The sequence below is a fragment of the Scomber scombrus genome, chromosome 22 (genome assembly GCF_963691925.1).
Source record: "Scomber scombrus chromosome 22, fScoSco1.1, whole genome shotgun sequence".
NCBI lineage: Eukaryota > Metazoa > Chordata > Actinopteri > Scombriformes > Scombridae > Scomber > Scomber scombrus.
Window position 1 is genome coordinate 6,034,642 of NC_084991.1, and position 12,337 is coordinate 6,046,978.

General features: G+C 38.5%; 1 protein-coding gene across 1 annotated transcript in view; it reads left to right on the top strand.

The window, feature by feature from the left end:
* Window positions 1–1,973: 1,973 nt before the first annotated feature.
* Window positions 1,974–12,337, top strand: part of slc38a4 (solute carrier family 38 member 4) — a 32,467-nt gene continuing 22,103 nt past the window's right edge. Inside the window, exon 1 of the mRNA XM_062443999.1 lies at window positions 1,974–2,055. The gene's annotated coding sequence lies outside the window, so the exon portion shown is untranslated. The remainder of the gene's footprint in view (window positions 2,056–12,337) is intronic.

Sequence of the window (12,337 nt, forward strand, 5' to 3'; positions counted from 1 at the left end):
CTTTTATTTATTAGTTTTTTTGGGGGTTTTTTAATATGGAGGGTGCAGAAAGAGTTTGCTGTTCACATAGAAACATTTAAGTCAGATATTAGGAGAAAGCATGGGAGAGGATTAAATAGCCTTGTATCAGGATCAGCTTGAGGCTTTCCGCATTTCTTTTCTTTCTTCTTGTAATCCAATGTGGGACGGGCCAAATATCTGACATCATATGGAAATAAAAAAATAACTCTATAAATGCCTGTTTTGCTCATTTTCTATTGACCAGTTCATGAAAACAATGCCTGGTGATTGGTAGTTGTCTCCTTGGAATAGATTTAAAAATGGTAGAATATCCGGTGACTGACCAGACAAAGAAAGGAGTGCCTCATTGAATCACTCACAGTACCACCCACATTGTTGGATTGACAGGTGAATTCTGGGATGTGTAGTGCAGAAAATAAGGCAGTTAGGGAGCAACATACTGTAGTGGCATATTTAAAATATACACATGCAGACTATCAGTCACAGTGCTGATAACTGAAACAGTACTAAATCATGAGCAATGATGAAATAAGCTTTCAGAAATTCTGTCAATAATTTACTAAGTACCAAAAGAAGAAGTAATCATTAGATAATAGAATGACCTATTTCAATGTTATAAAGCTCTATTTCATTATTTTATTTCCATTATTTATTCATCTGTAGATTTTTTAAAAATGTATTTATTTTTTGATTAATCGATTAATTGTTTGGTCTATAATATGTTGGAAAACTGTCAGAAATGTCCATCTCATTTTCACAGCAAATAAAGTGATGCCTAAAGATGAATTGTTTTGTAAGGCCAACAGATATACAATATACTCAGTTTACAATGATATAAAATAGTAACAAATCAAACTATAATTAGGGAATGACTGGTTTAAATAATGAATCAAAACATAATTTATTAATTAATCTGCTAATCATTGCAGTTGTGTTATTGTTAAAACCATGTGAGCAGCACATTAAGGGTAGTTTAACGCAATGTGTCATTTTATAAACTCTGTTTTTAAAAAGTAACTATATATATATATTTTTTTTTTTAATCTTTATTTTTAATCTTATTTTGAAAGCAATATTTCCCTCTGATATATGTGCATGTATAAGTATATGTATATATGCACTTCAGTATAATTATTATACTGAAGTGCAACAACATCAAGTGCAATGTTAATGGTGACACTTTAATGACAAATGTGTATTTTTTTGTGGTATTTATTTATTTATTTGAGTTAATGCATTGAATGTGTTGTTTTAATGTTTGCACTGAACTGGAGTAGCTCTCCAAATCTCATTGTATAACGACGTACAATGACAATAAAAGCTTTCTATCTTCTAGCTATGAAATATAGTTATAAAGTTATAAAGTGATATAAAATGATAACAGTACCTCCAGTACTACAATAACTGAGTTCCAAGTTATTCCATCAAGCTTATTGGTCAAATTCCACCTCTTAAAATATGCATGTTTTTTAATTCTCTACTTCCCCTTTAAAACATAATAGCAGTGCATTGGAAAAGTGAATCGCCCTTTTTTCCCTACAACGTGGCCAGCCGGAATGTAAACAAAGGATCTGAATCACTAAAGGCTCACAATCATTAAATAAACCTTCTTTTTTTCCCCCTAATCTTTAAAAACACTTTCTCAAACACCCTTTCGCCAGTACAAATATGCACAAGCGACTGATTATCATATCTTAAGATAATAGAGATGAAGAAATAGGCGCAATTAAAACTGAAGTCAAAAACGCTTAAAACGTCTCAATTAAAGGCAGCGGACGTTTTTTTTAAACTCATGGCAGTTTAAGTATCTTTTCAAGCCGGTAACCTGTAAAGAGGGTAATTGAGAGAATAAAGAACCCCCAGCAGAGGAAGGCGGTGTAACACGACGCTTCAAGAGTTGCCATCATCACATGGCAGATGGAAATTTCCACTCAGTCTCCTTGCTTGTTAAATGGGAAGGGTCTCCAACTCTTGTTTCCACTAGTCCGCCTCCTCCTTCGCTTGCTGCAGCTGTCCGCCTCACTAAAACCCTCGGTAAGACCCAACATTTACACATCTACTCTTTACTTTCTTTTTTTTCCCTTCTTCTTTTTTTTTTTTTTTTTAACTACCCCGCATGTGATTTGCTGGTTAATTCGGACCTCCATATTTGATGTTGCGGAAGCGGGTAGTTTAATTCTAATGATTTATTTAACTTGTATAAGCGTCTCTGAGGATTTATTGGTGTGTTATTGGAGGAAAACACGTAAGGAAATAAATGACTGCTTACATGTGCATGACTTTAACTGATTTTAAACCGATGTGACTTTTTTTGGAAAATGAATAGAAAGCTTAAATGTACTAACAAACCTTAAACGTTAGACAAGGAGCAACAGTAGCAGCAGTGGAGCGCTTCCTGCAGGGTGTTGCCTGAAGTCAATATAAAGCTTCGTTAAAGCGCCAAACACGCGTCTTTATTTATACCAGATAATTACTCTTTATCCTGGTGCATTTACAGTAATGTCCTCTTTCCCCCCCTCATGCATACATTTGTCTATCTTTTCTCCCCAGTTTATCATATGAACTGAAAGTGCATGCGTGTTGCTTCTTCCGCGTTTACTGAGAGAAAAACACAAAGGGACTATTATTTGTTTGCATTATTTTAGTCTGCCTCTTTTGCTCCTAACAACCTGTGTGCAATTCATACATCACAGCGGATATTAATTAGAGTGTTTGTTTTCATGAGGTAACTAGAGGAATAAGTAAGAGTGAGAAAAAAAGCTGAAATATGAATCATGGATTTATGTAACTGCAGACAGTAGCATGCTGAGTGTGGCCTGCACTCACTGAGGTCTAATAAATATATAATGAGGCAGTCACAGGCTCAAACTGTTGCCTGCTCTGGTTCTAACTGTTGTGCAAAATTGTTGAGATCAGTTTAACTTGATGGTGTAAGTGCAACACATTCTTTCTGTTATACCTTTATATGTTTTACCTCTTCATATCTAATTTACTGCAGTTTAATTCAGGCCCTCCTGTCTTTGATTCTAGCCAGTAATCATTTGGGAAAGAACATCTGGAGGATCTGATGTTAAGAAAGTATCATTAAGGTGTAGAGTGGGATTTTTCATAGTGTGCCTTCGCTTCAGTGCTTTTCAGACATTTGCTCAGTTGTTTTCATTGTCTTTACTGTGATCCCTTATGTTCATCCTTGTTTAAAGCCAGTTTTTAGTTAAGCATTTGAAGCAACACGCCCCATAATCCCCCGCCTCATACAGCAGAGTTACTGCTTTTGACTGAAAACAAAGAGCAGATTCAACTAGGAGAATATGGCTTATGCATATTTGAGCGGTGAGTTCAGTGTGTATCATTGCCATTCTGACCGCTAAAAATACATACACGGTTGCCACACAGTATATATATACACTGTCAAACCTGCTCTCTATGCACCTTGCATAATACTGATCTAGTAATGTTTTCTCTCAATGAAGCGTTGCCTATGCCTTTGTCAAATGCCTTAAGTGTGTGTGTTGTGTGGTTGTTAAAGCTGTGAGGTGCACACTCATGGTGTCTCAGCAAAGGCTGCACACACTCAGAATAGTTCTCTTCAAATGAATGTGCTTAACTTAAGATGAAGAAACAGAACATAAGAAAGAACACAAATGTGACGAGGGACGACCAGTCTTTTAAAAAGCATTGCAGGTTAAATAAGGTGTATGTAAATTGATAAAATTTTTAATGGTAATCTGTAGATTGCATTATTAATATCTTTTGTTTAAAGGGTTACTCCAGCTGGTAGTATATAGTAGTTTAGTATATCACTTCCATAAAGTTGGGAGACTTGCAAGAGATAAATTGGAATAAGAAGAGTCAAAACTGAAGCAGCAGAAGCTAAAATAACCTGACTTTTAGTCCCTAGTATGTGTCCTACATTCCCACAGTGCAACTGGATGGTGTCTGGAACCCTTTTGCCTGCTAAATGCTTACACATTTCAACTTCCATTCCTCCAGTTTGAAATGCAGGCTATCTGTTAAAAATATTTTGGTTCCAAGCTCAAGCCTAGATAAGCCGAATGATGTCACAATGACATCATCAGATTGATTTTCTTAAACTTTGCTCTGTTCAGAAGTGCAAAAAGACATGTTCACAGCCTGAGGAGAACTCCACAGGTCATGTAAACTGACCTCAATGTGTAAAATCAGTGGAGTGCCCTTGTAACGTCACGCCACTTTAAAACATTTTTTTAAACACCCAGTCACAAAGACTCTACAGTAACTTCATAAGACTGCAGGTGAGGAGAAATGGCGCCACAGGTTTAAACACCTGTCAGCACATTGGAGCTTGACTGTGGATCGTCACTCCTCATTGGCTTTTGGTAGACCCGAATGACATATGTAGGTCAGACCCTGCTGGGCAGCTGAGGTTGAGGCGCTGCTGGCGCTGGCTGATGAGCAAATGAGCTGCGAGCCAGATGCCGAATCAGTTTCAAAGGAGTGGATATCACTAACACAAAGACACAGTAAGGCAGTGTCATGAGGTTAAATAAAAATGGCAGTTTTCCAAAATACTGAAGCACATTCAATTGAAATCGGAGAAGGTGGTACAATGTAAGAGGCTGCCTATTTTTACCTGCTGCATTGCATAATTCAGTTACTTGGAAAGTACACTGAGGACACTGCAATGTTGGCAAAGCAACAAGCCATGGAAAATTGCTTTATAGCTTTTCAAATATGAAGAAAATGTTCATACTTGCAGGGAAAACCCCTTTCCTCCTTTCACCCACCACATGGTGGTTAGAGGTCAGAGGTTAGCTACAGGCGTTCAGAGTCTTGCTAAGGACCTTATAAACATGGAGCAATGTTTGCAGACACAGCTGCTTGAATACTTTGTTCTTTCTACAAAAGTCTTTACAGCTTGTGACCGCTGCTGACAATGTGATAGTTTACAACTGCTACTGTCCAAACAAATGAGCATTACTTACATAGGGAGAAATGTTAGATCAGTATATTCAAAATAATTTCATTCACAAATCAGTTAAATATAACTTGGGAACACTGGCGCAAGAGTCCTTAAAGCTCGGAAATTAATAGCTGTGTTAATTTATGAGGTAAAAATGAATTCCCCTTGAAGTGCCAGCGTGGTAGAACGCGAATCTCCTGCTTCATCACTGGGTAAAAATAATTCAGTGCCATGGAGTAGATCTGTTTGATATGAAGAGGCATTTCCTGAATCATGCTGTGTCAGATGTCAACTTGAACTTTAGGAAATTGTGATTGGCATTTGTCGCTACTTTTAAAAATTTCATAGACTTTCATAGAATTTCATAGTTGCTGAATTTGTTGGATAGAAATGTAGCTACTGCTAGCGGCCGGTTATCTTCACTTAGGATAAAGGCTGCAAACATGTAACAAAATCCGCCTACCATCAGGTTGTGGATTTATGGCGGTTGCGTGCAAGACTGTTTTTTGGCTAGGTCCGGAGTCTCGAAGTCACTCTGAGGTTGCGCCGGCCAAGAAGCGCTCGTAAAAATCAAGATATTTTTAAACTTCAATTTTTTGTACAGATTACATAAACGAGATTTAACATGTTAATTTGTGATCTTTATAGGCGCTTGTAGGTGGAATTGTTCCCTTTGGACTGAGCCAGACTAGCCATTTCTCCTGGTTTCCATTCTTAATGCTAAACTAAGCTTTGTACTTATTGTACGAGTGGTATTAATCTTCTCATCTGATTATCGCCAAGAAAGCAAGTAAAATGCTGAACTGTACCTCTAACATTGCAGCACTTATAATGCCCCCATAGACCCAATGCTATAGGGTCAGGGTATGCTATGGGTCCAATAAGGGTAAAAACAAGTTGAAAACAGCCAAAATTCAATGTGTGTATGAGAAAATAGAGTATATTCATACAGCATCAAAAAATGCCTTTGATATATTCACTTACCAAATTACTATATTGGCTGAAAATTAAGCTGTTGACATGTTTTTTGGATATATGCCAAGAAACATAATCAGTTTTGTTAAGAATCAGTAACAATAAGCAGAAGTTCAATCTATAAAATGGAAAAAGAATACCAAACCCATATCAGCAAAATGGGGAAGGTGATGTCATTACAGTCTTTAGTTGACATTCTCCCAATATGCTGGTGTGTCATAACTAATTGGAGCCCAAATGCCCTTCAGCAGGCCTCTGAATGATCCGAGCACTCAAAGTTCATGGTCACTGATGCAACACAAAAATACATTACATAGACTCTGTTTTACATTATTGAGTTGATCTAAATTATGAACTCATGCTTACATAATGCAAAGCGTTGTCTTCCAGCTTCTGCCACACTTAATTCAAACTGTCGGAGAATGTGTTCCTGGTAGTTCAATTGCTGAGGCAAGGTTTGAATTTTCTGACCTACAACATGTCAATAAGCGTGTCTTCTTTTGAGGCTCTTTCTATACTGAATGCTTCCATTTGAGTACATAAAAATATCATAGTTGGGAGGGAGCAGGTCATTAGTCATCAGTCATCAGATATCTTTAAATAAACAGTCTGATTAGTTCTGTGTATTACCCTATTTGTACTTATCTAATGAACTTGAAAATGTACAGTCTTCTCTACTTAGTGTTTGTCATGGTTTGTTTAAGTTGGCAAGCATTCATTGTGCAAACCAGGGGAAACAAGAAAAGTGGAAGATTATTCTGTAAATGCGGTATGGAGAGGAATGAGCACATTGAAACAAATGCTCGACCACCAATGACATCTTTTTACAGGTGATTTATGGACGAAAGCAAGGGCCGTATGCTCTCAGATTACACTTAGAGGGGTGTTTTCGTTGTGGTGAAACATAGCACAGACTGAGCTTTCTTAGTCTTTTGGCCCTAATTTTGTCAAACAGAAACTGAAGTCGTGCACATTTGCACTCTTTAAATAACAGGGAAAAAATCCTCATAGAACCGTGAGCTCTTTCTGTCTCAACCCTTGTTTCCTAAAGTCAAGGTCAAAACCTTGAGCTTCAGAAGAACCACTCATTTCTACAAAGTATGATGACGTTGTCGTCATTAGCACACATGAGATAGCAGATCAATACAAACTGATAAGATGAACTGAGAAAGGGTCCACAAGAACGGGTTCACCAGGCTTATGTACAAAAGGCCAATATAGTGTTTACTAAAGGCCAACTGGCCGTAATGTCACATGACAACACTGAAGTCAGAGCTTTTGTCAATATGTGTTTTTTTCTTTGGCTCTTTCTAGGTTTTAGTGTTCTTTGTTCTGTCTTGTCTGAAATCCTGATTCAGTCCAAGGCAAATGCTCATTGTGATTTCCTGCCAGCTCTGAGAATTGTACAGACTTTTCTGCATATAAATCTTATTAGTTGCAGTTTTCCTCATAGCTTCAGCCAGTGACGAGAAACAAAGATCAGCTTTGTTAGTCTTTGTGATGTACAGTACGCTTGTCATTTTTCCTGCTCATTCCTTTCAACCTCCTTAAAGCAGCCTACACTGCTGCTTCAGGGGATATATGATCGTTGTTACAGAGAAGCCAAGTCCAACAGTCAAGAACAGTTTAAGACCAGATAAAAAAAACCTGAGGTACTGAGGTAAAACCTACCAGCAGCCACACTTTTTCTGAAAATAATTACACCTTCCAAAGGGGCCTTGTGCTAACTCACTCTGGAGGTGTCAGACATCAGAAATGTGGTGAGAGAAAGTGAGAAGATGATTTCTCAAGGGGATGCCACATTATTATTACCCCTGCTCATGCATTGTATATCCAAACATTTTTAGCTGTCTAAGCTAGACTGTTTAGCTCCTTTTCTTACAGATCAGCACCATGCATTAGTTCAGCGCTTGTGACATTACTCCACATGATCTGACTTGTGATAATTTAGGTGTTGGACATATCCATCCACTGGAACCATGGCAAACAGTAGCCCTAAGGCTAAAACATCAAAAAGTTATTGCAGCAGTAAAAGAGTCAAATTAGCACAATGCTACAAGTCGTCACTGCAGGGATGGTGTTGCATCATCCTGTAGCAAGTAGAGCCAAGACAACCTTTTTTTTCCTTGTCTACCCATATTTGTTCTTTTCTGCTTGGAGCATGGCTCTAGGGGTGGAAATGTGAGTCGGTGGCCACTTTGGTCCAGACAGATTTATCTCATAACAGACATTCACCGCCATCAGGAAAAGCATTTATTCTAATATTTTAGCTTATGACCAAATACCTGCTAAACTAATAAGATTCCCATTATCCTCACCTACTTTGTGATTAGCCTTAATTGGAAAACATGTTAACACTCTAAACTAAGATGGTGATATTGGTAAAATTACTTGATAAACATCAGCATGTTGACATTAGCATTTATTTCAAAGCAAAGCAATCAATGAAAGACTGATTTTTGCCACGGTGTTAGTGACACTCTGAAAGAGTCCTGACGTGTCCTGGTGCAGTCATGCTTACATTTATTCATTCCAAATACAGATCGTAGTAAAAAATGGGCAAAACACATAGCTACAGGTGATACAGTTTTTTCCTGTTTTAAATACTATAGGTTATAAACTGATAATATACTATAACAACATAAAATGACTTGCTTAAAACACTCATACTATCAGGTGGTGTTCTGAAACACACCTACAGTGTATGTCAGGTGATGAATGATGGCCCTGGCTGAAATATTTCCACGTACATTGTGTGTGCAACCTGCAGGAGTCAAGTGTTCAGCTGGAGAATCAGAAATATGCAGCTAAATATCAGCCAACAGTAGACAGAAGAATTGTGAGGCATGGCTATTTTATCATCATGGTCGCTTAACAATATCAGAGGGCTGCTTATCCATTGTACTGTCTAAATCCTTGGAAGGGAGGATTTCTAAGATAAAGATTGCGTAGAACAAAATATTCTGATACAATATCTGTTTCTGCTTTCTTACGTTAACTTCTTGGAAGCAGATGTTAATGTTAATAGTAGACTACAGCCTGGCTTTTTAGTTCATATGCTTCCAACATGGAAAATGTATGACTGTAGAAGGGATGAAGGAGTTGTCTCAACATGTCAGATATAATAAAACCCTGTTCAGTGAAAGCACAGACAGACTTGATCCTCTGGAGGAGTGTGCGCACTCACTCAGTCCTACACAGATGTGTGTGGATCTCAGCTCTGTGTGATGTGGTTGTATTCGTGTATCTTCACCATTTTGTACACTAGGACACGACGGTTACATATTACGACTAAGCACAGTAGCCTCCAAAGTTACCGCACTGACTGTAACCAGAAGCTGTAAATCTCTCATACATGGCGAGCTTAACTAGCAGCTGCAATTGCTTTGGTTGAACCACTTACATGACAGCCATTGCCTGAACAAGCCCTCACTTTCTAAGAATCACAACCTCATGCAGCTGTGGAATGGATAAAGTTTCTAAGACCACGCCGATAACAGAGATGACAGTGACACAGTGGCATTTAGAGATAAGGGGGTTACGAAAGGAATAGATCGATATTTTGGGAAAGACACTTGCTTTTTTGAAAGGTAGATAAGAAGTTTAGTATCACTCTTGTGTCTATACGCTGAATATGAAGCTACTAGCAGCAGCCAGTTAGCTTAGCTTAGCATAAAGGCCGGAAACGGGAAATTGCTAGCATGGCTCTGTGTGAAGGCAACAAACATCTGCTTACTACCACCTCTAAAGCTTAAAAATTAATAAACATGTTCTTCACAGGTTGCCTTCCAATCTCACAGTACTACTACTGGCCAAAAATAATCCTAACCCTCTGTAAAACAGCAAAAGTTTCATCTGAACACTGTTTTTGTGCAGATTAAATTAACAATATGTATTACAATAATTAGTTAAAATGTTGAGGTGCTGATAGGTGGATTTTGTTACCTTTTGATGGAACAGAATAGAATAGAATATCCTTTATTATCATTGTACAACAGGTGTCACAACGAGATTGGTTCGGGATTCTCTTCCCGTGGTGCAATAAAAAGTCAAAATAAATATTATACATAAAAACAATAAAATACTTTAAGAACTATTTACACACACACACACACACACACACACACACACACACACACACACACACACACACACACACACACACAGAGTCTATTGCACATGTCGCACATATTGCATATGTTACATGAGGTAGATGTTGGATATTGTTAGTTTCCTTCGTTGTGCGATGGTTTACAAGGTGCTGAGGGGGGGTTGCTTGTTGAACACCAGGCGACAAGCCTCTAGACCTCCTCCCTGTACGCTGTTTCGTTGCCGTCGGAGATGAGACCCACCACTGTTGTGTCGTCTGCGAACTTGACGATGATGTTTGAGTGGTGGGAGGGGATACAGTCACGTGTGTATAAACCATACAGCCCTGAGGGGACACTCAGCACGTGAGTGTTTGGGTGGAGGATTTGTGGGGCCCAACCCTCACTGTCTGTGGGCGGTCCGTCAGGAAGCTGTTTATCCAGTCGTAGGTGAGGGGTGGGAAGTCCAGGTCAGTCAGCTTCTTGACGAGAATGTTTGGCAGAATGGTGTTGAACGCTGAACTGAAAATCCACAAAAAGCATCCTGACGTAGTTCCGCTGTTTCTCCGTGTGGCTTGCGGCAGTGTGGAGAACAGTGGCGATGGCATCAGCTGTTGACTTGTTTCCCTTGTAAGCAAACTGATGCTGGTCAAAGTTCTGAGGGAGACAGGACTTGAGGTGGTGTTGGACTAGCCTCTCAAAGCACTTCATGACCACAGAGGTCAGTGCCACCGGTCTGTAGTCATTAAGGCTGCTTATGGTGGGGTTTTTTTTTTTTTTTTTTAACATTAGCTGTTTGACAGATCTGATCCCTCAAATGAACTCAAATGAACATAAAGGGAATTAGAAGCTACTTGATGTTACTGGTTTGAGTGACTATAGTTAAATAAAGTTTGTTTTTCTATGTAAGATTGCTCTTTAGTGACAATCTGACTATAATACATTTTTTTAAATGTTAAAGAACTTGTTATAAAGCAAATATATAGTGTTTTTTTTTTTTTTAACTCTGAGGATCATTATGTAAAAGTCTTGAGATTTATCTTGAATGGGCAAAAGACAAGTGCGGAACACATTTCCACTAATAATGAATAAGTGTCATATGATGTATGTGATGTCATATAGCAGTGGCCTACTTGTAAACATGTGCGAAGAGCTGATAGATTTTGCACACAGGGGACAGAAATATCTGTCGCCTTGGACATGTGAAATTCTTGAAGAGGCTCATGTACTTTGAAACATGTCAAAGAGTTCAAAGGTTTCTTTTTATATTAATCAGAAGAAACAATGCTTTTACCTTACATGTTTTTCATATTTTAGATAGTCCAAGCGAAAATGTGTCTTCTATTTTGTATTGAGGTGGCTATTGAATGTCATCTGGCTAATGATTCATCAGCAGACTGTGTGTGGTATTTACAGCCAGTCACATGGGGTTGAGAGGTATAGGCTTAATTTAGATGCCTTCAAATTCCAGCTAATGATCACTGACTATCGGCTGCAGAACAAAGATGCAGGGTGATGCGGTTCTTGATACAGCTGTGTGTGAGTGATTGGCCTGTTAAAACAACCAGAGGTACAAGAGATGTTTTGGTCAAAAAGAGAGGTTGTTAACCCCTTGATCCCTGATGGAAACGACCCCCTTGGCCTTTTGTTACTGGATGATGTCAACACTGTTGTCGTGTTGTTCTCCTGCTACAGAAGTTATCACATTTACACATCCACCTCAGGAAATGCAGTTAAACGGTAATTAGCCAAAAAGAGAGAACATTTTTTACAGTGTTTGGCTGTTAATAAAAATTCTATGCCAGGATTTTTATGAAGTCTTGTGCCTTAAGTTAGAACAAATGCAGGGGTCAAAACCAGCAGTGTACCAACTACCTTAAGGAACTGAATTACACTGAAATAATGTTACTTCATCTCTGATTCTTATTTGAGCAATCACTTTACCAAACCCTGTGTCAAAACCAAAGCAAGAAGGTATAAGATGTTTCTTCTCCATGGCACAAAAAATCTAGCTTAGGGAACTTCATGAAACAGACAAAGTGTTTTGGCAGTGTTTCTTCAGTAGGCGGACTCTGCCGGTAACAGGACACAGTTTTACCAAAATACTAATTAAAAGAGGTACAATTCACGCACAGTGCTGAGAGAGTTGGGTACGGACAGACAGCAGGGGAGAACATGAGCAACATTTACTGGAAAGAGAAGAGAATCAGAATGAAACTGAAGAAAGAGAGCAATGGGCGAGCTTAGGATCTCGTCCAATTTAGACCACCTGTTCCAGGCAGATCTATCAGTGAAATGGGAAAGGTTTTCAGTC